The sequence below is a fragment of the Paramormyrops kingsleyae genome, chromosome 20, assembly GCF_048594095.1.
Source record: "Paramormyrops kingsleyae isolate MSU_618 chromosome 20, PKINGS_0.4, whole genome shotgun sequence".
Classification (NCBI taxonomy): Eukaryota; Metazoa; Chordata; class Actinopteri; order Osteoglossiformes; family Mormyridae; genus Paramormyrops; species Paramormyrops kingsleyae.
In genome coordinates, this window is record NC_132816.1 from 1448079 (window position 1) to 1473419 (window position 25341).

The window sequence follows — 25341 nt, forward strand, 5'->3', positions numbered from 1 at the left end:
CACATCACAGGGCACAAAGCAGGGAATAACCCAGAATGGGGCACCAACCCATCACAGGGCACAAAGCAGGGAATAACCCAGAATGGGGCAATAACCCATCACAGGGCACAAAGCAGGGAATAACCCAGAATGGGGCACCAACCCATCACAGGGCACAAAGCAGGGAATAACCCAGAATGGGGCAATAACCCATCACAGGGCACAAAGCAGGGAATAACTCAGAATGGGGCACCAACCCATCACAGGGCACAAAGCAGGGAATAACCCAGAATGGGGCACCAACCCATCACAGGGCACAAAGCAGGGAATAACCCAGAATGGGGCACCGACCCATCACAGGGCACAAAGCAGGGAATAACCCAGAATAGGGCAATAACCCATCACAGGGCACAAAGCAGGGAATAACTCAGAATGGGGCACCAACCCATCACAGGGCACAAAGCAGGGAATAACCCAGAATGGGGCAATAACCCATCACAGGGCACAAAGCAGGGAATAACTCAGAATGGGGCACCAACCCATCACAGAGCACAAAGCAGGGAATAACCCAGAATGGGGCATCAACCCATCACAGGGCACAAAGCAGGGAATAACCCAGAATGGGGCACCAACCCATCACAGGGCACAAAGCAGGGAATAACCCAGAATGGGGCACCAACCCATCACAGGGCACAAAGCAGGGAATAACCCAGAATGGGGCACCAACCCATCACAGGGCATATTCACACACCATTCACACACACATGTACAAGCAATGTGGCAGTTCTGATTAACATTAGCATTAACTGAAATATTAATATTCAGAGAAAAAGCAAAATCAGTAGATTCCAGTCCTGGCATTTGAAGTTCATTTTAAATAGGAAAATTCTGCTGGAAAAAAAAAAACACAAACATGAATAATCATCCTCTACTGCCCAGTCAGTCAGTGCCAGAATCTTGAAGTTCACTGAAAAACTGAGCAGAGATTCATAGAAACAAGGTGTTAAAAAGCAGCCACCAATAATGTGAGAAACAGACATGGTGAACAAAAGTGTGCAGTATTGAGGGACGGCCTCTGAATTTTGTCCTTCACTGGAGGGCTGGACAACCAGCGATAAAAACACACACACACACACAGAAACGTCACCAAGTACCGAGCCTCTTCGGCGTGACTAACGAACACCGGGGTGAGATTCCAGCGTCGGCCGGGCGATGCCTCATTATGTAGCGATGATATACACCGGCGCCCCCGGCTGGACCAAGCGGGCCATCAAACCTGACAGCAGGTGTTGTTTACTTTACCAAATTTTGCCAATCAGAAGGGTTGCCATAGTGACCACCAGCCTCATAAGCCGCTCTCAAAAATGTGCAGGAGAGACACGCTATGCGACACCTTCAGCGGATGTGAAAATGAGCGGCTGTGTTCATGTGTCTAGTCGAGGTTACCCATTCTCGTTTGGTCGCAGGTTGACTTATACAGCCAACAGCCAGCCATGCTGATTAAATGTACTGTACATACATGTGGTATGTAGGTGGGGAAAAGAAGAGAGAGACGCTGGTGTTCACACGTCACGCCTGTCACGGAAAGCCCTGATGTCGCTGGTGCCTTGCCTGGTAGCTATGGCGACATTACCCAGTACCAAGAGCATGCCGCCAACTGGTATGTCTGTATGATTCTATGTAAAGCTATGGCCGAATGGACTGATTATTGAAAAGTCAGTATTAGTCAGGATGATACGAACTCACTTTCTGAAAGGTAGTGCTGGTTATGATTGACTACTGCCTGGTAATGGTAATTCCTCTAGGCTCGCTGAATATTAGCCGCTGATATTGCAGGCAGTTTTTCGCAGGTCATACGTTGATAGTGAGGTTGATGGTGATCACAATCTTGAGAGCGGAGTTGGGGATGCTTTTCTGTCCGCTTCCGCTTTAATTGGGGTGTTCCTTTTTAACACGGTGTATCACTTAACTGCTATTGAAGTGCTAAGCCACAGTGACGGCAACAAAAATACATCCAAGTCAACACAACGACGCAGAGGGGTGACAGGACATGTCTGCGTATGGTGTCTGTTGGTGGGTGGCTTGTTGTATAAGCCATGTGCCTAATTATTAAGGCTGGCAATTGTGGATTTGAAATAAGCAGAATCACCTTGATATATGGGTCAAATCCAAAACACAACATTCGGCAATGAAAATGGTCAGAGAAAAGGTTTTTAAATTTGGTTAAATTTCTTAGAATTTCCTGCTGTGGAGATATGAATTTACAGGATGTAATTCTGATGAAAAATCATATTTCTAAGTAAGTATTCTAAAATAGGATTAAATAACCATATAACTGTAAATAAGTTAATGTGCTGGTGTCACTCCTTCTGTCAGCTCATTGGTGGAAGGCATCAACTATTCAGCCAATCCCTGCTTTTATAGTCTGATGTCTATCAGACTCCCTGATGTGCTGTAACCTTTCACAGCCAGAGCTGGGTAAACTCTGCAGCAGGCAGGGCTGATGTCGCCATGGCGCCCCTAAGGGGGACTCACACCAGTTGATGAAGGCTGCAGTTTGAGACAGCAGGTGGCGTGACAGCTAAGGGTCTGCGTTTATGATTATGGAGGGAAGGAGCTTAAAATGAATTGTATCAGGAATTTCCAGCTGTGAAAATAATAATTATTTTAAAGAGTACTCTATTTTAATTATGCTCTAATAATAATAATAACAACAACAACAATAATAATCATCATCATTATTAACTATCACAATATTATAAGAAATATAAAAATAAAACAATAGCAAATTATTATTATTATTATTGTTCTTTGTAAAATATTGCACCATGGTGACACCATTACTAAATATGAAGAACTGTGGCCAGAGACCTCCAGGGTTGTGGGTTCGAGTTTTGCCCCCAGCCCTGTGTGCGTGTGGTTCTCACCATGTTTCAAAAACATGGCAAGGTGAGGCGAGTCCAAATGCAGTGGCCTTGTGCTCCTATGCATGTAGTACATGTACAATGACTATAAGGTAAAGAAGTGTACAGCAAAGGCAATGGTTTGGTTTCAGAACTGGTAGGAACCAATTCAGCACAGAACCCTGCCCAAACACACAGGGTACTCCTACAATATTGGTAGGGACATGTCCCTAGTGTCCATACCCAAATCTACCCCCTGGGGGTACAGCTCCAGCCTTTGGGGCAGGTGATAAGTAGGGTCCAGCTTAAAAAGGAAAGGAGGGCCAGTGGAACTGACCCAGGAGGACAATCCCCCCGGAGCCCGCCCCGAAAATACGATTGGTCAAAGCAAAGTGCCATTCATCTAAGAAATGATACGTAAATCTGTGGTGATTTATGGTTAATTGTTGTTTTCCATATTCTAACTTTCAGTTCTGTTTAAAATACGATTCATCTCCTAGGAATGATTTCCCCAGACAGAATGGTGAGCAGCACAGAGCTGCCTGGCAGTCATGCCTGCAGTCACTGGGGCAGAAATATCCTTCTGAATTATGGGAGGACTCTGCCCTGTCGCCAGACTGCTGCATTTCAGAGTCATCTGCAGTACAATCATTACACGATTAATGTCAGTACTGTCATAATCCAGGATTAACAAACCGAGGTAAAAATAGACAAATTAACTCATGGTTACGTGGAAGAGAAAACAAAAAAGCTAAATTATGTAGGAAATATCATCCATCCATCCATCCATCCATCCACCCATTCATCACTGACTTCAGCATTCAAGCCATTTCTCAGAGTGTATAAAATGTTTTGTTTATGGCAAATAAACATAAAGTATATGTGGAAGGTTTAAAGGATTTATTGAGGGGAAATTCACTCTCATTTCTCACATTCTGAACATTTGGCAGCTATAGTAAGGAATGAAAAAAAGTATTGCATTTAAATCCATCCATCCATCGGTAGTACCACATCAGGAATACAGGTATCCTGAAGATTATAACCCAGGAGTCATGGGTACAGAGACACCCTGCACACAATATGGCTGGGAAATGCCTTCTAAAAGGCATTAGAATGTTATAACAGATGTATCATTCAAAGAAATCTGAATATTAATGACAGTGACACTACAGAGCCAGCCCATCATCATGCAGCAGCCTAAGCCATCAAGGCAACATCTAACTCTGCTTGGGCAGTATTTCATTTTTCAGTTTATCATACCGTCATTCAATCTGCACATTTTACCACAGTATGTAGTGTTTTTATAGTATGCTGCAGCTGTGGGCTTTCTTGACTGTTCAGCTAGGGTGCCGAGCAGAGACAGGATTTCAACCCCTAAAGCTGGAGGTGTGAGGCACCAGTGCCACCCACTGAAACAGGAAATACCAACTCGTTCATCATATAACCAATTGAAAATCTGTTTACCCAAAGCAACTCACACAAAGAGGTTTCTAGGTATGTTTATCTACTTTCTACCCACAGATGTTTCCTGCAATAGTGTGAACACAAGAGGGGGACCCCTCCTGCATCCGCTAGGCTAGTAGGTAAAGCTACACAGCCTGCTCCTCCCCCCCACTGTTACAGGGACAAAACGAGAGACACCCTGGGGTTTGCGTTGCGCAGGGAGAGAGGTGCCATTTATGGCTGAGATACCGCACACGCCAAGGCTGGGTAACATTGAGCATGTGCAAAATGATTCCCATCCCTGGGAATGAGGACACTGTGCCTCAAAAACAAACAGAATGACAGCGCACCTCTGATTATGACAACTTTACACAAGAGCCACAGCCAGCCAAGCCCAGGGTCAGTAAAGTGACTCCTTTCTGGGAACTGGAGGTGGCCTCCTCAGGAACTGGGCTTCACTGAACCCAGGAAACTGAAGTGAACCTCAAATTAGGGCAGAAAAAAAACTGTACAAGGACGGCTGACGGCGCTCTGTGTGTGAAAAGAATGGGAGCTGCTGGAGGATAGGCACAGCTTGAGGGGCCGAGAGGGAAGCAGATCGATAGGGAATAATGGTGACTTCATGGGCAAACCTACAGCATTACGGCGTTTAATGCGGTATTATTATTCTGCAATAGCTGTGATGGAGCAGTTCCCACCCTGCACTTCACCGCAGCCCTGCTTCAGATCAACTTTTAAGGAAGAATGGGTGGGGTACTCCATAAACAGACATTGGACCCACTGCAAATATGACTTTTAATGCGACCTGCTGATCAGATATGGGTTCTACAAAGATACTAATGAAGATACCAAAGGGAGAGAGACGGGGGTAAATGGAGACTGGGAAAATGTTTATACTCCCAGTAAGAGGCGAGTTGGCCTGTACCGATTCACACGCCGAGCGGCGGTTTGCATGCAGCGGGCACCTGACACAGCCACCCTCGTGTGTTTATACAGTTTGGTGTGGCTCTCAGGCAAACGGTGGCTGATTTCCCATCTACCCTGGAACGGCCTGAACTTCCTCCACGAAAACATCACTGGCAGATTAAGCCACGCGCACGACGCACGGCTCTGTAATGACGACATGCTGATGCCGCAGCTCTGCAATGATGACACAGATCGAATTTGAATGGTAAGAGACCAGGTCAGTCCGGGGATTATGTAATTGAGCCTGAAAGATGTATAATCCAATCATTGGGGAGTAGCTCGGACAGAAAACCTATTACCAAAGATTTACTTGAAACTTGGACTCAGTTCACGTACAATTACATGGCAAGAAACAGGAATAACAATAATGGAAGGCAGGGATGTGTAATGAAATGCATGCAATACCCTTAATGGACTAAATATTCACTACTACTGCATACACTGTTGGAATTAACCCGTATTTCCTGCGTGGTGTATCCTCTGTGATTTATTTATTTGTTGTTTAGCAGATGTTTATCTAAACTGACTTCTCGGGCTTACTTTTTTCACTTTTGGCAGTCTGAGTGGAATTTTCCACTGCAGCAGTTCAGCCTATTTTCTGATTAGCTGTAATGTTCACTTGAACCGATGCCCTTGTAGTCAGGGATGGAAACCCTTGCCTGTCCTGCCGTCTGATGCAGGCTCTTCAGGTCCGTCTGGGGAGCACCAGCAATACACACAGCCTCAGCAGCTTAATGTCCCTTTTGGCCTCAATAGGCCCTTAAACCCCTGACTGCCCCACTCTTATGGTTGTAAATCACAGGGTGTGTCCAAAACCATAAACACAGTAAGTAGTAAGGCTACTACTTGACTGATAATGTAGGACATACTATGCATGCATAAGGAGAGTATGAATGGACTTAGACATATTGTGGTTGACATTTTGCACATTACATTACATCTTGCCTGACACGCTCCAGTCAGTGCTATCTGTGGCTACGCCTCCTATATTCAGGGATGGACATAAGTGGTACGCAAGTACGCATTCACCTTTAAAAATGATACGTGCAACAATATAGGACAAGTAAAACCACAAATGCATACTTATTTTATGTGCATTTGCACTGCTATGACAAGAAAATACCTTGCATTTTAAGCTGTATACCACAAATGAAGTAGAGTTAGCATATAAAGATTAAAATGCATTATATTTTGTTTTCATATCAGCGCAAATGCACATAAAATAAGTACGCATTTACACTGTTACCACAATCGATTGTCTCACTTATCATTTTTAAAGGTGAATGCGTACTTGCGTACCAGTTATGTCCATCCCTGCCAATAATAATGTTTCTCTCTACAAGTAGCGAAACAAAAGTGTCAATAGTGATATATTAATCAATTGAATGAAAATAGGAGTCCGTTTTTAAAATGGGGTCGGGCCAATGGCAATAAAATCTTAAGTAATTTATACACAATATGGTGTAACATTAATTATCCGCATTAATATTTATGTCTGTGCTTAGCTAGCAGCTCGGGGTCTCCTCCACCCCCAGAGAAAATGCAGAAGGGCTGCTCTCTGGCTCCACGGGGCCATGGAAACTTCATGTTAAACCGTCTGCCCATGTTTGCAAGTGCACTCCGTCTCCGGGGCCAAGATAAACACTCTCCCCATCGGCCGCTATTTATGGGTCTGTGCTGCTGTATTTTCTTTTTTACTTACAGAGCAGACATGAATTCCTTAATGTGTCTCCGCAGACCAAGGCTGACTTCATTCATTTCGACAGGACGGTGAAAAACGTGTGACTGAAATGAACATAAACGGCTGAGTGCTGCAGAAATGGCTTCCAATAGAGTCACTAATGTTTAGCTCTAAGCCGTCTCCAGCCCATCTTCAAACAGCTCTGCCTTCATGGCTCCTGTTCTGAAGCAATCTTCATCCATGCGTCTGTAGCAGGCGCTCAATGCGGGGTCCGTCTCCCCCCCACTGGTTGAGGACACTGAGCTCAGTATTGTCCCAGATGAGACTTCATCCTTCGGGATTAGGGTAGGATTATCGCAAACACATTGCTAATGGCCCTATGATTTATAACCACGAAGCTTCGTTTTAGGGAAACACCCTCATCGATCAGGCACCGCTAATGATTCTGTGGTTTGAAAGCAAGAAAGACAAACCAACATTTAAACAAAGAAGGAAACCCATATTAGGGGGGCGGTGGGGGGCGGGATTACATGGCAGAAGTCACAAGCTGTGGTTCAGCTACTGTAAAGCTGTTTGTCCCGTTGTAAGAAGCCCCCACAGCACGTGCAGCATTGCATGAGCCTGGGCCTCGTGCTGTAAGGACGCCTGACCTGTCACCAATCAGTCAATGAGCAGACAGCGTCATCAAAAGGCACGACACACTCACAGACTGCATAAGTCCAGACATCCCACCTCTCCCGGAAGTTCCAGGAGTCTCCTGTAAACTGACAGCAGCTCCCTGACCCCTGCAAAAGATGCGCAATGTCCCAGAAATCTGATGTTCCGTCATTCAGCAGTGGTAACATTAGCTGGCAAGAAGTTTTGCCATTGCAGTCTTGTCCCAGATTTTACCACCACTCTTTAGCCCTGTCGGCAAGTTTCACCCGCCCATCCCAGTCGGCAATATATATACGATATTGCCATAATACCAGCCAGCACCCCTATCCTGCCCGATGCCGCTCATCCCGAAGGTGGGATGTCTGTGAGTCCTACAAGAGGCCTGCTGACCCTCTCATCCACACCAACCTGAGGTCTTCTCTACAGTTTTTATTGGCCAGAAGTTATCAGTGAGTAAAAAGTCGAACATTAAAAATGGCGTCTGCCTTTGGTTCTGATTAGAGCATTCTGAAAGAAGTTCTACTTTGGAAAAATACATGTCAATAATGATGGAGAATGTATGATTGGATAGAGATTCATAGGAGGACGACACAAAATATGTGTAAAATATCAATAAAATGGCTGAATGTGGCACAATCACTCCAATCGGAAATTTACCTGCAAAGGCAGGTCTGTCCTTCACTGGCGATATACCAAAGCTCCTTGTAACAGGTGAAAATCCCAAGCACAGAAATAAACAAATAATAGTCAGACAAACTCCTCTGTATCCATGCAGCTCATTTTTTCGCGTCCTTTTCCTGCCCGACTTCGGGGTCATCGCTGAGGAAAACAGCACCAAAAAGGTATTACTGACTATCTGCAGCCATCAATGTGTGACGCCTGTCTTGTAAACCTGTTACTAATTAAGCAGACTTAGGGCGGAGTACAGTGCACATAGCAGCTATTGGGTAAGAGTCTTCAACAGGATCATGTGACTACAGTGCACACAGCAGCTATTGGTAAAGAGTCTTCAGCAAGATCATGTGACCACACAGCTCCCTGCCAGTTCATTACATCCCCAATGAAGAGGAAAAAAAAAATATATATATAAAATTTCTTTGCGGGGGGATGGGGGGGTTGGTGGATTGTCTCCTGCAACTCTTCAGAACTAATCTTGGAGATTGTTTTCACCAGAAGGCAATAAAGACAGCTTCCCAGGCATCAGGCATGAAAATACTCCATGGATGTCAGACACAACACTATAGATGAAAGTCCAAAGCCTATACGTTAGATACGGAGGGAAGAGGCCCAAGCTATGTCCTATTAGAGCAGGATCAGAGACTGCCACGCTGACACATTCTACAGAAGGCTGCCCCCCCACCCAGCTTTTAGGCTTTTGGCCTCCCTATATATGGCCCTGCAGCTCCAAGGCAGTGGAGATGCTGCGCACTTGGAGGCGGGGGTGGGTGGGCACGTGGATCCCGCCACATTAATCAGCTGAAGCGGGCATCGGTGTCACTGGCGCTATGCCAAGCCCTGGGATGGAGTGTTGTTTACCGGCAGAAGAGCGGAGCCTGTTATTGTTACATCCCCATTCAGAGGGGCCAGAGCCCCTGTCAGCTCAGGCAGCCAGATACACGTCCCAGAGCACATTTCTGGGAGGTCTCGTCTGGAGACGGAGGAAAACAGTGCCGTTCGCCAGGACGCTTCCTCACCGTCCACCGTTATGTTACCCTAAGCGGTGCAGGGACAGCCAAGACCATGACTGGGACTCAGATGTTTTGGGATAACTCAGGTACCCCCCAACACACAAAGACACACACACACACAGGTTCACTGAGAAGTATATACACATCTGAAGGAGGCAATAAGGTAATACCTTAACAAAGAAATAACCCTGGTAATAATAGCAGGATCCAAATGCATGCATAAGTTTCTCCAATCGGGAAGCTCCTTTGATTCATCAGCCATATTTATAAGGATCAATAGGTCGGCCTCAGCATTTTAAATATTTATATTCGGGATTAATAGCTGTATTCCAAGCACATACGAATCACATACACTCACATCCACTCTACAGTAATAATATCCAGTCTATATATTGCAGCACTCACTCTGCCAATTTTGCCCTGTTCTCATGATGACAAAAAAAAATATCTGCAATAATTCATAGATGGTCATTAATAACCAAGTCTGGCATAAAGACCTAAAGGTAGGCTGAGAGTAGCAGAGCAAAACCAAGAGGTCCTCGGAAAGCATCTGAGGCCTTTAGGAAACCTGGCAGGCAAAATGTTCCCGGGTCCAGTTCAGCAAATGCATACGTTTGCTGTTTTTGGAAGGATTCTTTATGGCGTGACGCGCCCATCATGACCCAGAGAAGCTACTGCCTTTCATTCTTCATCATGAGCTGCCTGATGACATCAAACTTCCAGCATGCGTCACTGAGCTGAGCTTTCATGGCACATGAATGAGACGTTACAGTCGCTCTTTGGTCGTCTTTGGGTGATTATCACCGCTCAGCACCAAGACGGACACAAAATGTCAAACCAGTCACTGAATTTGTCGAAAAATTGAACTGCCCGCCCCTGAAACAGCAATCACTTACATCCTTCACTGCCATTGCTCCTCTCCCCTCCCGAAAAGCTGGAGACGGGAGTCATTATTTCTGAGACGTTCCCCAGGGTTATTTCAGAGACGATCTGGCCTTTTTCGGCATCTCAAAGGAAACAGCAGCATGTGAGCGTTCTCTCCCGTCCGACGGAGACACCGTCTCCAGCCTTCCATTGTTACACATGACTGGTAGCTCTATCTCAGCTGCTCAGCACGAGCTTCCCTCGTCCTTTGAGGTTCCCTGTTAAGACGTCGAAGTGGGTCGCGAGGAGTCCGTCATGTATGCTTGCAATGTCTTGCAGATATACTTCTTTCAGTTGGTGTTTATTAACACAAAATCACACTGGGGTTTCATCTATTTTCAGTGTTTCTGACAGTTCTCCATGTACCTACGGAGATCATCGAAGGGGCAGAAACAATGTTTGAAGGGACATTTCTGCGATCACCAACACCTAGAGCACTACAACATCTTAACCACAGCCAAACTCAATTAATATAAAAATGCTGGCACTTCAGCTTAATTATCCATTCCTAAAATTTTACAGGAACCAAACCGTGATCTTCTACGATGGCAGGAAGCATCCAGAAGCTTTGGACAGGACCATCAACAGGAGGGTTGCTCAATTCTGGTCCTGGAAGGCCAGAGTTCTACACAGTTTGCAGATCTCCCTTAATCAGCTAATTCCCAGGTTTAGCAGGTGTGTTTGAGCAGGGAAATCTGCAAACTGTGTTAGAATCTGGTCCTCCAGGATCAGAACTGAGATAACCCTGATGTACAGGTTCCTCCTTGCTAATTAATCCCCGGAGAGGCGCACTGACCTGCATGGCTGACCTTGTATAAGTAGTCGACCTGGACTGGAGGACATGGAGGGTGTCTCTTTGGTGTGCTTTTGTTAATATTAGTTTGCGGTGTGGTTTTACTAACATGAGGCTCTTAGACCATATTTTCATGTGTTGCGTATAGAGGGTCAGAGACCCCTGAAGTAAATAAAGCATGTCTGCATTTTATACAACTTAGTGAAGCACAGTTATGTTGAAGCATATTTTTCTAGTGAACAAGGGCTCCATATGAGTTCACTCTGAAGAGGCAGGATGGTGCGATTCCCCTTCCTAAAATGTCAGCTGCCCCTTAAATTTGAGATGTCATATGCAGTCTGTGTGGAGCCCTGACCTGAATACAATTGCATCAGCAGGAGTTGAGTCAGTAAAGTCAAGAATTTAGCTACCAAAAAAATGTCTGTGAACCAAAATGTTTAGAAACATATCTCATATCGCACAGTCACGTCCAACATCATTCACTTCAGCATTCAAGCCATTTCTCCAGAGTGTATAAAAGGTTTTGTTTATGGCAAGTAAACTTATACTATATGTGGAAGGTTTAAAGGATTTATTCAGGAGAAATTCACTTTCTAATTTCTCACATTCTGAACATTTGGCAGCAATAAAAAGGAATGAAAAAAAGGATTGTATGAAATAAAAATGCGTCCATCCATCCATCCATCTTTTAATCCCCTAGTCCAGTGTTTCCCAATCCAGTCCTCAGGGACCCATAACAGGTCCACGTTTTTGCTCCCTCTGAGCTCCCTGTCGGACAATCCACATTTCTGCTCTGGAGCAAAAATGTGGACTGTCTGTGGGTCTGCAAGGACCGGATTGGGAAACACTGCCCTAGTCTGTGTCACGGGCGGCTGGAGCCTGTCCCAGGCAGCACAGGGCACGATGCCGGGGAATACCCTGGACGGGATGCCGGTCCTTCTCAGGGCTCAGGCACACACACTCACACCCGCAGTCACACACTACGGGCCATTCAGAGGAGCCATTCATCCTAACTGCTAGTCTTTGGATTGCGAGAGGAAATCAGAGTAGCCAACAGGAAGCTGCATGACGTGGGAAGCAGGCAGAGTCCCATTCTTAGGGCCTTACATTGTTCATGAAGAAGTGATAGAATAGAGCAGCTTAGACGGGGCTTGGATGGATCTCCCATGGTTCAAGCACAGCATAAACATCCATCCATCCACTCAATCACCCATTCATCTGTCCATCCACTCATTCCTCCATCCATCCTTCGATCTCATAAGTGTCTACCCTGGTCATGTGCAGGGTTACAGGGACAGTCTAAATACCAGTAAGGACGCCACTCAAGATGGTCCGAAACACAAGAGCACATTTCAGGACAGTTTGACGTCTATTTTAATTTTCATTGTCATTGTCGGAAGCATCTGTCTGCTGTCTTTTTATCGACGCTGTGCTCAGATAAGTGTGAGGAGGCTCCTTGCTACTCAGTTTCACACTTTGTCTGCCACACACAGGCAGCGCAGATGACACATTTCTGACCAGGTTTCTGCTGTTCTGCTCTTCTTGGCTTTGTACTGCGGCTTAAAGCCCCTGTCATCAGAGTTCCTGGTTCCTAATCTTATTCCTGGTTCCTCTAGTTCTCCAAATCAGTACGCAGTGTATCCCAGAGCCGGCCATTCTGTCAGCAGCCCCTGTTCCAGACAGTTACCTGTGTCCTTCAGTGTGCTATCCAGTGGACTTAGGCGCTGTCAGATGGAAACTTTGGAATTGTATGGTTCAGGGCACTTTGACAGTTGTGAAAGTAAATATGTTTTTGTTGAGCGATTCATCCATCCATCGACCCATCCATCCATCCATCTTGAAATGGCTTTTCCTGGTCAGGTTTGCAAGGTGAGTTTCTTGTATTACACTTTACTCCTTTCTCAGACACTCTAACACACCTTATAGCCCCACCCATCCCCTCTGAAACAATGTCAGTAGCTCCACTCGATTCAATAAAACAGAAATATACTGTCAGGAATGCTTTGTAAATAATAGGGATTAGCTGCTGGAGACATCTTAAGTGCTAAAATTAATGAATAACATGGTGATTAATTTTCCCATAACATTTTAGCAATCAAGGCATAAGCACACAATACAGTAATCCTCCAAAGGGCATGTTTAAGAGATATGGGCTCCTGGCCATCACCAGTATATCAGGCTCCATTCTCCCCCCTGGAAGCCGAGGCACTTAAAATAAAACACAGGGAATGGTCCGCATGCTCGCATTCTGCAGGCACCAAATAGGGCTGAAAAATCTCCAGCTGCAGTTCCCACATGCTGAGAAATGCTCGAGGGATGCATGCCATGGGGGGGGGGGGGGGGGGGGGGGGCGTCTTCCCCACGTTGTCACGGTGACCTCCGCCCCCACTCCGCCACAGTCGCGGCAGCTTCACGCATTACCATCCGCTGCCGTAAGTAGGGGGGGCCGCCCAGAATAATTGCGGGTGAAGGAAATTATTCAGGGAAGTAGGTTAATTCCCCTGAAAAAAAAGAAAAACGGAAAATCCTCCGTCTTTCCCCCTCTGAGATTATATTCCCACAGAAGTGCTGTCTGCTGGCGCTTCTTATCTCCTACCCTCGACCCTAAGACAGCCGGTACTGTCATTTCCGGAACCTTCCTCAAAGCTCCCAGACAGAGGAGGCACCTGGTAGAGATTCTAAAAACCATAACAGATTCTTGGCTTTCCTTAAAATGAAATGATGCTTTATTTGTCATTTGCACAAAAATTACTACAGGTACATCGGAATTCTTCTTTTCACAAATCCTGTCTTTCTTGATCTCCTTTAAGACAAACACATGTACAAGTTAACCTTGGGGTCCAAGCCATTTATGCTACACCCCCGGCAGATTGCAGGGGTATAAGGACCTTGCCCATCGGCCATATAACTATTCTCCAGAATTCAGGACTCGAACCAGCAACCATCCAGTCACAGAGGCCTGACCCACTGACCCATACACTGCACCCCATTAAAGAATGAAATATTTTTTTAATTTATAGGTGCTTGTTTACTTGACCACTATTGTCAGGAAACAGGACAGTACGCATCATAATGTCAGGATGAAATGCAAACTGGGCGTCACTCTGCCCGACATGAACTCCAAAGCTCTAGAAGTGATAACCCGTGACGATCGGCCTAAAAAGCACTGATTGGCGCAGCCGGATCCCCAGCTGCGCAAACAGGTGTGGAGTCCCCCCCGTGCTGGAACACAGCGGCAGCATCCCGCCGACAGGATTCCACCGCCCGCTGTGATCGGACCTGGAGGCTAAATAAAGGCCTTTCACCCACCGGCTAGCGCCCTCATAGCCATGTCAGGAGAGAGTAAATAAACTTCACTGTGTATATAATCGATAATAATATCCGCAGAGCTGTTTACATTCATATAATGGATAACATGTGCGATCCTCAAAGTATATGAAGGATTCTTCTCTGCAGATGAGACGACCAGACCTATTCTCACGCCTGGAGTCTGAGGACGTTTCCTAGCGTCAGAACACTGACTAGCAGATTCCAGAGCGATTTCTCCTCCAAGCCGTCCGCAATAGCTAAATCTGGACCACTGCGACACTGATGGTACCTGCACTTTATGTGAATCGTGACGCCCGTCACTTGTTTTCACTGCACCACATAATCATTTCCAACTAGCTGACTAGGTTGGGGAGTGGAGTGTATGGCTCATCGGTTAGGACAGTGTGACCAGAAAGATGCTAGTTTACATCCCATAGTCAGCAGAGTGATTTGAGCAAGACCCTTAACTTTCTTGCTTTATCAAATGCATGTTGCTTTGGACATAAGGAGCTGGTAAATAAATATACTGGACATCTATTGTCTGCTTATGTGTGTAGTAGCCGTTTCCTGCACTGGTTGTGATTCAACGAGTCAGCACCCAATGTACTTGTTGCACAAGGCCAATATAACTTCTTGACCCTTAAATATACACATGATCCCGCCTATAGACCCAAAAATGGCTTTCATCCACTTGCCCCCCCCCCCCAATCAGTGCTGTTTAAACTGGCTATAAAATCCCCATTTTATCTTCCATCCCCCATATCACGAGCACCCAAGTGGAGGGAGTGTTACACGGAGCTCAGGAGCCCGGGCAAGTTGCCGTCACAGCCTTTCTCACTGATGTCCCTACGCTGTAAGGCGAGCCTGCCGGCAGACAGTGAGGAGGAGGAGTTCAGATTTCCCGACACATTCCTGGTAAAAATGACGAAGGCAGGCTGAGGGCTTCTATTGAACTGTGCCACTGATCAGAGGTTCTTCCTGATGCAGAACACAGATTACCAGCGATGGATACTGTGCGGGTGATAGGGGTCACATGCATGACAGATTTTGTAAAAACCAAACAGGATTGAGGTTATTTGCATAACTACACATATCCAATCTTATCCTTTACACTGTTGTGGCCATAATAACAGTGGCAAGGCAATTGTTTCTGGGGCAGCACAGAAGTGCCGTGATTAGCACTGTTGCCTCACACCTCTGGGACCTGGGTTCTATGTGTGTGGAACTTGCATGTTCTTCCTGTGTCGTCGTGGGGTTTCCAAAGATCTCCAAAGAACACCACCATGAAGGACATCAAAGGTCTCTACAGAACATGGTCATGAAAGCAGGGTTGGCAGCTTTGGTCAGCTGGCTGGCGTGAGATTTTCAATTTGACACCATTCTGCCCACACATGTGCACACATTTACATGTATGCAACAGTTTTATTAACTTGTAAATAGTCTGTAGCGTTTGCAAACTACCCCAACGCCTTTGGTGTAGCTAACATTAGGCTTATAATGTAATAATGTGGACTTGCCATACATTGCGAATGTGAGAGTCGGAAAGCGTGAGTGTCACAGCAGATGTGTGAGAATTGGCAACCTTGTTAAACACACCAAATATCTCGAAAGAACCCCATCGTGAAAGACACCAAGTTACATTATCCTCACCCTATGGACTCGTACAGACAATTAAACAAAATATCTTTAGCATTCTTATACTGTTTAACCTCAACAAATCCAGGGCAGTAACGATTGTCATTTCAGACAACTATGTTTTATTTCCTTTCATGTATGGTGTTCACAAATTATTGAAGGCTATTTTTGGATAAGATGCTGGTAACCACTGGATCTGTGGGAAAGTACAATCAAGTGACGTCAGGTGTTTCCCAGGAGAAGGAAGCAGGTATATGAAATCTGGTATTATGTTGGAGAGGTCTCGAAAAAATCTTTTTATGATATCATAATATATAATATTTTATAATAATTCAGAAATGTAAGGGTTAATTTTTTAAGCAAAACACCGTGACTGTTTTGGAGGTGAAGGGGTTTATTTTAGCAATCATAATGGATAATTACATGCGAAGCTTATGCGTGAGCTTTTCACCAAGTGATAATGATGAAATAAAAAAAAATACATTTATCTTTGCCGAGGCTGAATACGAGGTTCAGAATATTCTCGACTATTAGAAAACATTTGTACATTTATCTCTATACACTCAAAAACGTTATTTGTCACTGGGGCTATACCATTGTAATTGTACCTTTTAAGGTACAGATATGGACTCTGAGGAAGATTCCAAAGGTACAAACACCATTAATGTACCATCAATGGTACAGAAATGTTCCTCAGAGTCAATTTCTACACCTTAAAAGATACAATTACCTACAGCTAAGGGTACAACTGGCAGACCCTTGAGGGTACAGCCCCAGTGACAAGCAAAGGTACAAATTTTTGCCCTTTTTCTGGCAGTGTAGTGACAAGCAAAGGTACAAATTTTTGTGATTAACTATGCTAACTACAGTAAGTGTATAATCTGAAGAAATCTGATATTTAATGCCGTAAATCTACAGTAATCTTCCTTGTCTATTAAGAGGTATAAAAAGTGGTTACATAAATCTGGGAAGTTTGTGAAATACTGGCAAATTTAAAATGCTAATGTCCTGCAATGTAAATTTAGAAGAGTGCTAGAATGTAATAAGTGCTACCCAGCCTCTGAGGGACAGAAACTCCCAGAACTTTGAAGAGGGTGCCAAACAAATTCAGGGTATCGACATGATGTACTCGTCGCGCATTGCTAATGAAACGCTCTGTTTGGGAACATTGTCAGTATAATTGAATACTGAGAGGCCAGCTATAGATGTGGATGGTGTGTGGCTCAGGGGGTTAAGAGGCTGTGCTTGTGCTCTGAAGGTCTGGGGTTCAAATCTCAGGACTGACAGAGAGGTTTCATCATTGGATTCTCGAGCAAAATCTGGCATTGCCCCAGAGACAGACTGATAGCCCTTTCAAAAGGCTATGTACCACTTGGATAAGAGTGTCATTTAAATAACAGTAAACATTAAAACCAGAGTCATTATCTTTAACAAGTAAAATCACAAAGCTACAGTTTTCTTTTCACAACTATTTAGTAGCATGAAGTGAAGGAACAAAATAATGTTACTGCTTCAATGTAAAAAGTGCAGGGCATCCCCCTGACCTGCGACGGACCGGCACCCCATTCGGGGTGTCCCCCTGACCTGCGACGGACCCTGACCTGCGACCCCCTGCCATGTGCTCTGTGCTGCCTGGGATAGAGTCCAGACTCACCCTGATCCTGTGCTGGATGAAGGATTGGAAGGTGAATGGTGGAATGGATGGATGGTTTTAAATTACAATGTAGTAATAGATTCCGTGGCATAACATCAAGGAAGCAGGACTAACAGTGTGTTCAGGCACAACCTCAGGTTTTTCAGCCTGCTGGTCTTCGGAAAAGTGTGTTGAGTGGGTTTTAACTGACAAATATCAGCAATCTCTCAGCCTGCACTCTGCTATAGAAGATTTTTACCATCTAAATTTTGCAATCCAATGAAAAAAAGACACAAAATACACAGTGATGCAGCTTAAAAATAGTGCAAGAAAACGTATTTGCTCTGAAAAACCAAGAGACCCCGAAGTACGTTTCTGCTCAGAAAAGTGTCACTAGATCTGCTGTCAGAGCCATCTGCCATCTGAAACGAAACGTCACAAGGTGTCACAGCAGAGTGGCCACTGGCGGTTCTGCTCATTCCCGCCTGGCCTGTGGCAGGCTGGCACGAGGGGACGGTACAGTTGGCATCTACACCCTCCAGCTTGCAATGAAGAAAGGGGGAGAAGCCATCTTGGATTTATGCTCAAGCCCAAAAGGTCAATTAAAAAAGGTATCCAAAAAGGTTGGGATGAAGAGACAGGAAGAAAGGATAGTGGAACATAGCTGTTGAAGGTCGTCTATGTAATTGCCAATGGCATTCTGTCACTAAGGGCTTCCAAAAAGATTCTCCAGTCAGATTGCAATGCTTCTCGCAACTTCTTGCAGACACATGCGGGAATTAAGAATGGCCTACAGAACTACGACATTGCTTAATCAGCCCAAACCACTGGAACCTTCTGAAATAGCACTTTTAAAATGTCGCTAATTCTACATGCAGGAATCAGGAGGTTAACGTCAAGCAGGGTTGCTGACCAAGCCTGTTTCTGCTCCCCTAGCCTCTGTCTCTCTGAGCCTCTGTCTCTCTGCCTCTGCTCCACAGTCTCTGACTCTGCTATCCGAGCCTCTGTCTCTGCTCTTTGATCCTCAGTCCCTCTGTCTCCACTCTCCCTTCCTAGATATGCTGTTTTTTCTTGTGAAGGCAGTCTACACCATGCCCAGTTTACTTTATTGATTCACTGCTCTGTTTCTATCATGTCTGCCTTGTTGTGAAAACAGATGTTGTTTCACTGTTAATTTAGCCAACTCCTGTCTGCCTTGTTGTGAAAACAGATGTTGTTTCACTGTTAATTTAGCCAGCTCCTCCAATTTGACCTGTGTTGTTCCAAAACAACCTCTTCCACAAAGCCCAAAATCCTTTTTTTTCTGTTACCTGTTTTGTGACTCAAAACATAAATTGCTACTTCTAGCTAAAAGTATATAATTAATAACATGCACTATTTATCACCAATGCACCGACGGATTGGCCAGCGATCGGAATGAGCCGATTTTCAGCCTGATCGGCCTAATCGGTGATCGGCCGGTCAGTCTCACGTATTTCCGATTACAAACCGATCTTGCATATGCACAGTAAATCATATGCGCAGTCGTGCGCACTTTCAGACACGCAAGAATGATTCGGAAATTCTTCAGCATGACCCAAGCGGACGCAAAATTCGCTATCTGCAGCAAGTGTAAGGACCAGGTATAACTGGGGGGAACCAATACAAAGACATTTAACACAACAAATTTAATTAGACATTTAAAAACACGTCACCCCAGTGAACACGCTCAGTTTGAAGAAGCTAATAAAGCGAAAGCTGCTAGCGAAGCATGTTGGAAGCCATCTACCAGCCAGGAGTCTGCTGTCTTTCATTCAACAAAGATCGTTTCCCTGCACTTGCTTGTTTAGCTTGGCTGGACATGTGATAGATGAGACAAGAAATAGAATTTCAGGTGACAAGGCAGAAATGCTTCTGTTCATAAAGAGAAACTTGCCATTAATGCTTAAATAGTGGCATTTTGTTTTATAATATGTTTCCAAGACAAAAAAGGTGCCTTGTTCTTTTACTTTTACTTACTGCCCCTATTATTGTTTTAAAGAATGTATTGATGTTTAGTTGTAGTTGGGGTTATTTATTTGTTTATTTGTTTTAGTTTAATTTATTTGAGTTTGTAAAGTTTAATAAGAGTTTGTTATGACAATAAAGTTTTGAGGTAAAGAAAATGTGATTTTTGTATGTATTTGCTGTTCTCAGGGCAAAAATCGGTATCGGAAAAATCGGTATCGGAAAAATCGGTATCGACCGATCGCACATACCATCCAATGACTCACTGAACAGAAGACTTACTGTTAATTTCCCATGTCTAAGCATCAAGGTCAGTCTAAACAGAGCCTTAGACGCAGGTCGTCGAGGAACCATTTCCACAGCGACAGGTCAGGCAGATGGTGTCACAATAGGTTCACATAGAAGGCAGACAGACAAAATGTGCTCTTTTATCCAAATTCCACCCCCAAAACAGTTAGCAGACATCCAAGATCAGGGGAGTAGCTAGATGTTCTGGGCCCCTGGATAAAATGTCAGTTGTGCCCCCTCGGTACAGTTCACCAAGCAGGGGGGAGGGAACCAGTCCCTTGAAGTAAATTTCACGAGTGGGGGGGCCCCCAACACAGGTATTCTGTTAGGCCCCCTGAAAGCCCATTCAATGGCCCTATCCCAGGTAAGCGAGCAGAGTCAAAAGGTGGCCAGCAGGGGCAAAGTGCACATACAGCATGCGGGAATGAGGTTGTCATGGCAGCAAAGCATGCAGAATCCAGTGTGTGGTGACAGTGACGCGTGTATCTGCTCTACAGTCATGGGCGACACAGCTGAGGCGACAGGGCTAAGTTAAATGTCAGCTGATGTAAATGCAATTCCGCTCACTATCAGGTAGATGAATTATAGAACAAGCCCTCGCCTACTGGGGCACATGTGTGTGGTGACATCACGCTGCCCTTGACAATTCAGCCGCCTCTCCCTCCCGGATGCCTTTGCACACATGTGGCACTTCCACCTTCATTCAGCCTTGCTCTCTGCAGTTCATCTTATTCAGTGGCAGATTTTAGCGTGAATAATACTCCAAAACTACAGCAGCTTTTACCAAAGAGGCAGGCTGTGATGAGTTTCAGCATCCATTAACCACGGTAGCCATGGAATTTGCCTTTGTAAAACCATACCACCTCAGCTTAAGACAATTTGAAGTTATCCACAACACACAGCATCACCTAACTCATGTCAGGGAGGACACTCAGAGTTTCTTTAGGTTTTACAAACTGAAAGGCTCCTGTGCTTGGCTGTATAGTTCTTGTGCTTTGACTGTTTTGTTTCCTTAATTGAAAGACTCATCCAGCTGTTTCACATTAACATTAGTGACACATACATGATTACAGGAGACCAATCAGCAAACAGCAAGAACTCAGTGTTTAAGTGAAATCCAGGTCCTTTTGATTGAAATGGTAGTTTACAGATCCTGTCCCGGCTCAAAGTGTCCTCCCTGACATGGATTATATGGTCACCCTACTCTAGCTAAGAGCTTCAGTAGGTTCTGAAACTGCTGGAGTCTCTCCAGGTCCATTATATAACATCACCAGGGCTGGGTAGTTTAGGTCCAGAGAGAAAAATCCAGACCAAGATTTTGTTTCAACCAACCAGTTGAGTATAAAGAGTCACAATCACAGAGTACTCAGCTGGTTGGTTGAAACAAAATCTTGGTCTGGATTTTTACTTTCCGGACCTGAACTATCCACCTCTGAGCATCACAGGCATTCAGGCATGCGATGCTGCCCATCTACTTGGGTGGATGGCTCTGGCCACTCCCACAGGTGTGATAAAGTCATGTGACTTTACCCCCCCCACATGTGGGAAGCCGGCCATTCAAAGCAGGAATGACGTCCTTGCATCTAGCTCGCTGTTCTGCTGTACTTCTGATTGCCTGGCGATTGGAGGGAACGTCGGCACCGGCTTGTCATCTCCCCCCTGCTCCCCGGTTGTGTCTCAAATTTCACGATTTGGACAGTATGACTCGGCACTTAGCCATCTCTCCAATTTGACTCTCCCTGCCGGCCCCCGGAGGATGGGCTCCCCCATTGAGTCTGGTCCCTCCCAAGGTCTCTTCCTTCTCGGGAGTTTTTCCTTGCCACTGTCGCCTATGGCTTACTCACTGGGGGCTTTGGGTGGGGATGCTGTAAAGCGCTTTGAGACGATGTAATGTTGTGATAACGCGCTAAACAAAAATAAATTTGTTTGTTGTTGTTGTTGAGAAAGCCAGGCCACCTCGAGGTCATTGCTCCACCATTCCACCATTGTGGTGTTACCTGTGAGCCACATGATAATCAAAACTGTCCCCGTGAAACGGCTCCTGTCAGGAGTCATGGCCGACCTCCTTCTCAACCAGAGTTCATTATAAAAATGTGGGATAAATGATTAATCTTCTCCATTTCATTGTTTTACTCTGGTTCACAATGTGCCTGTCGCCCCTCTCACTGGAAATACTGGCATATTAGTGCTGCATTTGCACAGTCCGCCCAACGCCCTATGCATGGGTTACACCTCCATGGATTCAACCAACTGCGGGTCACAAATACTCGGGGGGGTGGAGGTGGGGGAATTAAAAATTCTAGAAAGTTCCAAACAGTGAATCTTTTTTTGCTGCATGCCAAACACTATGCTGAATTATGTGAATAAAGTGAGAAATCTTCCATTTATAAGTGTATTTTCTATATGTACTATGATCAGGGGCGCCGCCAGAAATCTTGGGCCCCATGAAAGATTAGAATTTTGCCCCCCCCCCCCCTTTTACTAACAGGGCCCCATGTCAGTGCTGGGCCCCTAGAATCGTTCTAACCTTTCCCCCCCTGACGGCGCCCCTGACTATGATGGTTGTGTCTGTACTGAACATGGGCAAACAATTGTGTTATTGTTTCCTACACATAACAGTATAACAATATTATACAGCATTTACGTTGTATTAGGTATTACAAGCATTCTTGAGATGATTTAAAGCGATGTGAGTAGGTTATATGCAAATACTATGCCATTTTATATACAGGACTTGCTTACCTGCAGGGGGTCCTGGAACGAATCCCCTGTGGATACTGAGAGCCGACTAGTTTGCTTTTTTCTTATAGTTTATATTTATTTGTAAAATATGGACGGGTGCCATGGGGCAGGATGGGGTCAGCTGACAGGCCCATTCACAAACCTTCTGCCATCTGATGCCATTTCGTCTTCCTACATAATTTTTTTCCCTTGTGTTGAGGCTGAAATACTTCCCCCCCCCACTGATTTCATTAACACCCCCCCCCCATAAAGCCTTCTTCCTTCTTCCCTTGGGCCACATGATATATTCCTTGCTGCCCTGCATTTCTTAGACTCGTAATAAGAATCCCAAATTCTTATTCATCTCTTAAAATGTAAGTGCCAAAATGTTTTACTGTATTAATGTATTCATTTATATTTGCTTGGCTGAAAGGTTGATCCCTACATATTAAGAGTTAAATCTAAGTTGGGGGGGGGGGGGGTTCCATGGGAGTGTGCCAATGTCCAGATGCCACCAGCCTTGACTCTCAGGCCCTTTCTGGGGGGGGTTTGGTCAGCACAGTCAACCTGAATATCGCTCCTGCAGCACAGTGACCGCACTGCATTGTGAGTATTGAAAAATGACCGTCTACTCCCACTCGTCCACTCACTTCCGGACCTGATGGGACCAAGAGGATATCGTCGCCCCCTTGAGGCCCAGGCATACCAAGGGCCTGGGGGAACGAGCATGGCCATCCTACTAACTTATAAATGAAAAATCAGCCGTTTCTGACATTCAGTCATTTTCTCATATAGCTGAACTCAATGTAACAGCGAAAGAAGGTGCATTGTGGCAAAAGTAAGCAAATGTCATAAGGGGAACCTCGGCAGAATTTATTTATAAAGTTCCTTCCAGCAAGTCAATGGCTGAGACCTATTAGCCGTAACATATGAAAGCAGGTGACATGGACTGTGGACAAAGAAAATCAAACAGTCATACAGTCTAGCTAAAACGCCGGTGGATAAAAATCATCTAACAACGCAGCATTCGGTCTTCAGGTTCACTTACTGTCAACGAATATGATGGTTCGCCTTCTCTAGAAACACAGACATCTAATATGGTCAAAGAACACTTTCATGTGACAAACACATGTATAGAATGCAGACACAGACACACAGGGTTGTATTCATTTGTTTGTGGGGATGCTCAATTTATTTCTATAAGCAAAACCCTAATCCCAGCAATGACAACCTTAACCCCAGCCCAGCCCAGCCCTAACCTTAACCATAACTAGCCATACAAAATACAAATCTTTTGGCATTTTTAGTTTTATGATTGCAGTGACATATTTTTATAAAACTGAGTTTTCCCTTGTGGGGACCAAAAAAATGGTCCCAACAACATTAAAATAACAGGTCTTTATCACATTGTGGGGACAACTGGTCACATGACTTTCATAGAGATGTAACAACATTCAGTATGACTATAGTATTGTATGCATATAATGTTACAAACACACATACATACATTATATATACACACACACACACACATACATACATTTTTACAACCCTAGGCAAAAATGTCTTGTAATATGTAGAAGACAGCGCTTATGGACTGACTTGTGCTTAAAGATATCATCTCAGAGAACGCAGGTTCCCTTGTTCAAAGCAACTGTCTTTTCACATCACAGGCTCATATATTAATGTAAGTATATTTGTTACTACGACAGAGAGGAGGAGCCAGCCTAAATACGCAAAGCATCCCCCTCCCCCTCCCAGCGTGTACAGAGCCCATTAAGGGATAGCGCTGGAAAGTATTAAACAATTAAACAGATTTGTGTTCCCTCGCGAATGTTTGTGAGTGGCTGCAAAACGGTTCTGAAATATTTCCCAGTGCTGTGCCTTTATGTGTTCCGTAGAGATGTCAGAGAGAGGGCAAATGAAAAAGCCAGCCCTGATTCACAGCCTTAATCCACCCTTTGGAGAGTGTGATTAAAGTCTTTCCACTGCAGCTAGGCATTACCTATGATTAAAACATGTCTACTGTCTACAGTTATAAAATCCTGCAGTATGGCACTTTCCAGTGGGACACGTAACAAGGGCCCCCCAGACTACTGTGAGCATGCGATGAGATCGCTAGATAATTGCAAGGTAGCTATTAAGCCAGCTACTGAAGCAGTCATGTTTTGCGTAATTAATCAAACCTGCTGCATGTCAACAAACTTTCAACATCACCCTGGTGTCTAATTAGAAATGACTGGAGGGAAAAATACATAGAATGACCATTGTATCATAAAATTATACGGTTGGATTGTCAAAGAAAAATTCTTTAGCACATACAAGTTACCACTTTACATTACTGTGTCAGGTTCCACTCCACATTAGCATATACCAGCTAGCTCTTTACATTAGCATGCATACCAGGTCCCACTCCACATTAGCATGTACCAGCTACCTCTCCAAGGTCGCATATACCAGGTACTACTCCACATGAGCATACACCAGCTACCTCTCTAAGTTAGTTTGTACCACTCTACATTTGAATTTACTAGCCACCAATACTGATGAGTACCAGGTCCTACTCTGTCACCACAAAGAACCACATCTGCAGAAATACTAACTAATTGCTCAGCCTAAGGAAATTTTTACACCTGTGCTGCACTGTGTTGCCTAACTGAGGAAAATGCAGAATGATCTGAGATCAAGACTATGAGATTAAGTTCTTTCTCATGGCACAGTCATAGATGACAAAT

General features: G+C 44.8%; 1 protein-coding gene across 4 annotated transcripts in view; it reads right to left on the reverse strand.

Moving 5' to 3' along the window:
- slc8a1a (solute carrier family 8 member 1a) overlaps positions 1–25341 on the reverse strand; it is a 129197-nt gene that overhangs the window by 95099 nt on the left and 8757 nt on the right. The gene's annotated exons all lie outside the window — the stretch shown is intronic.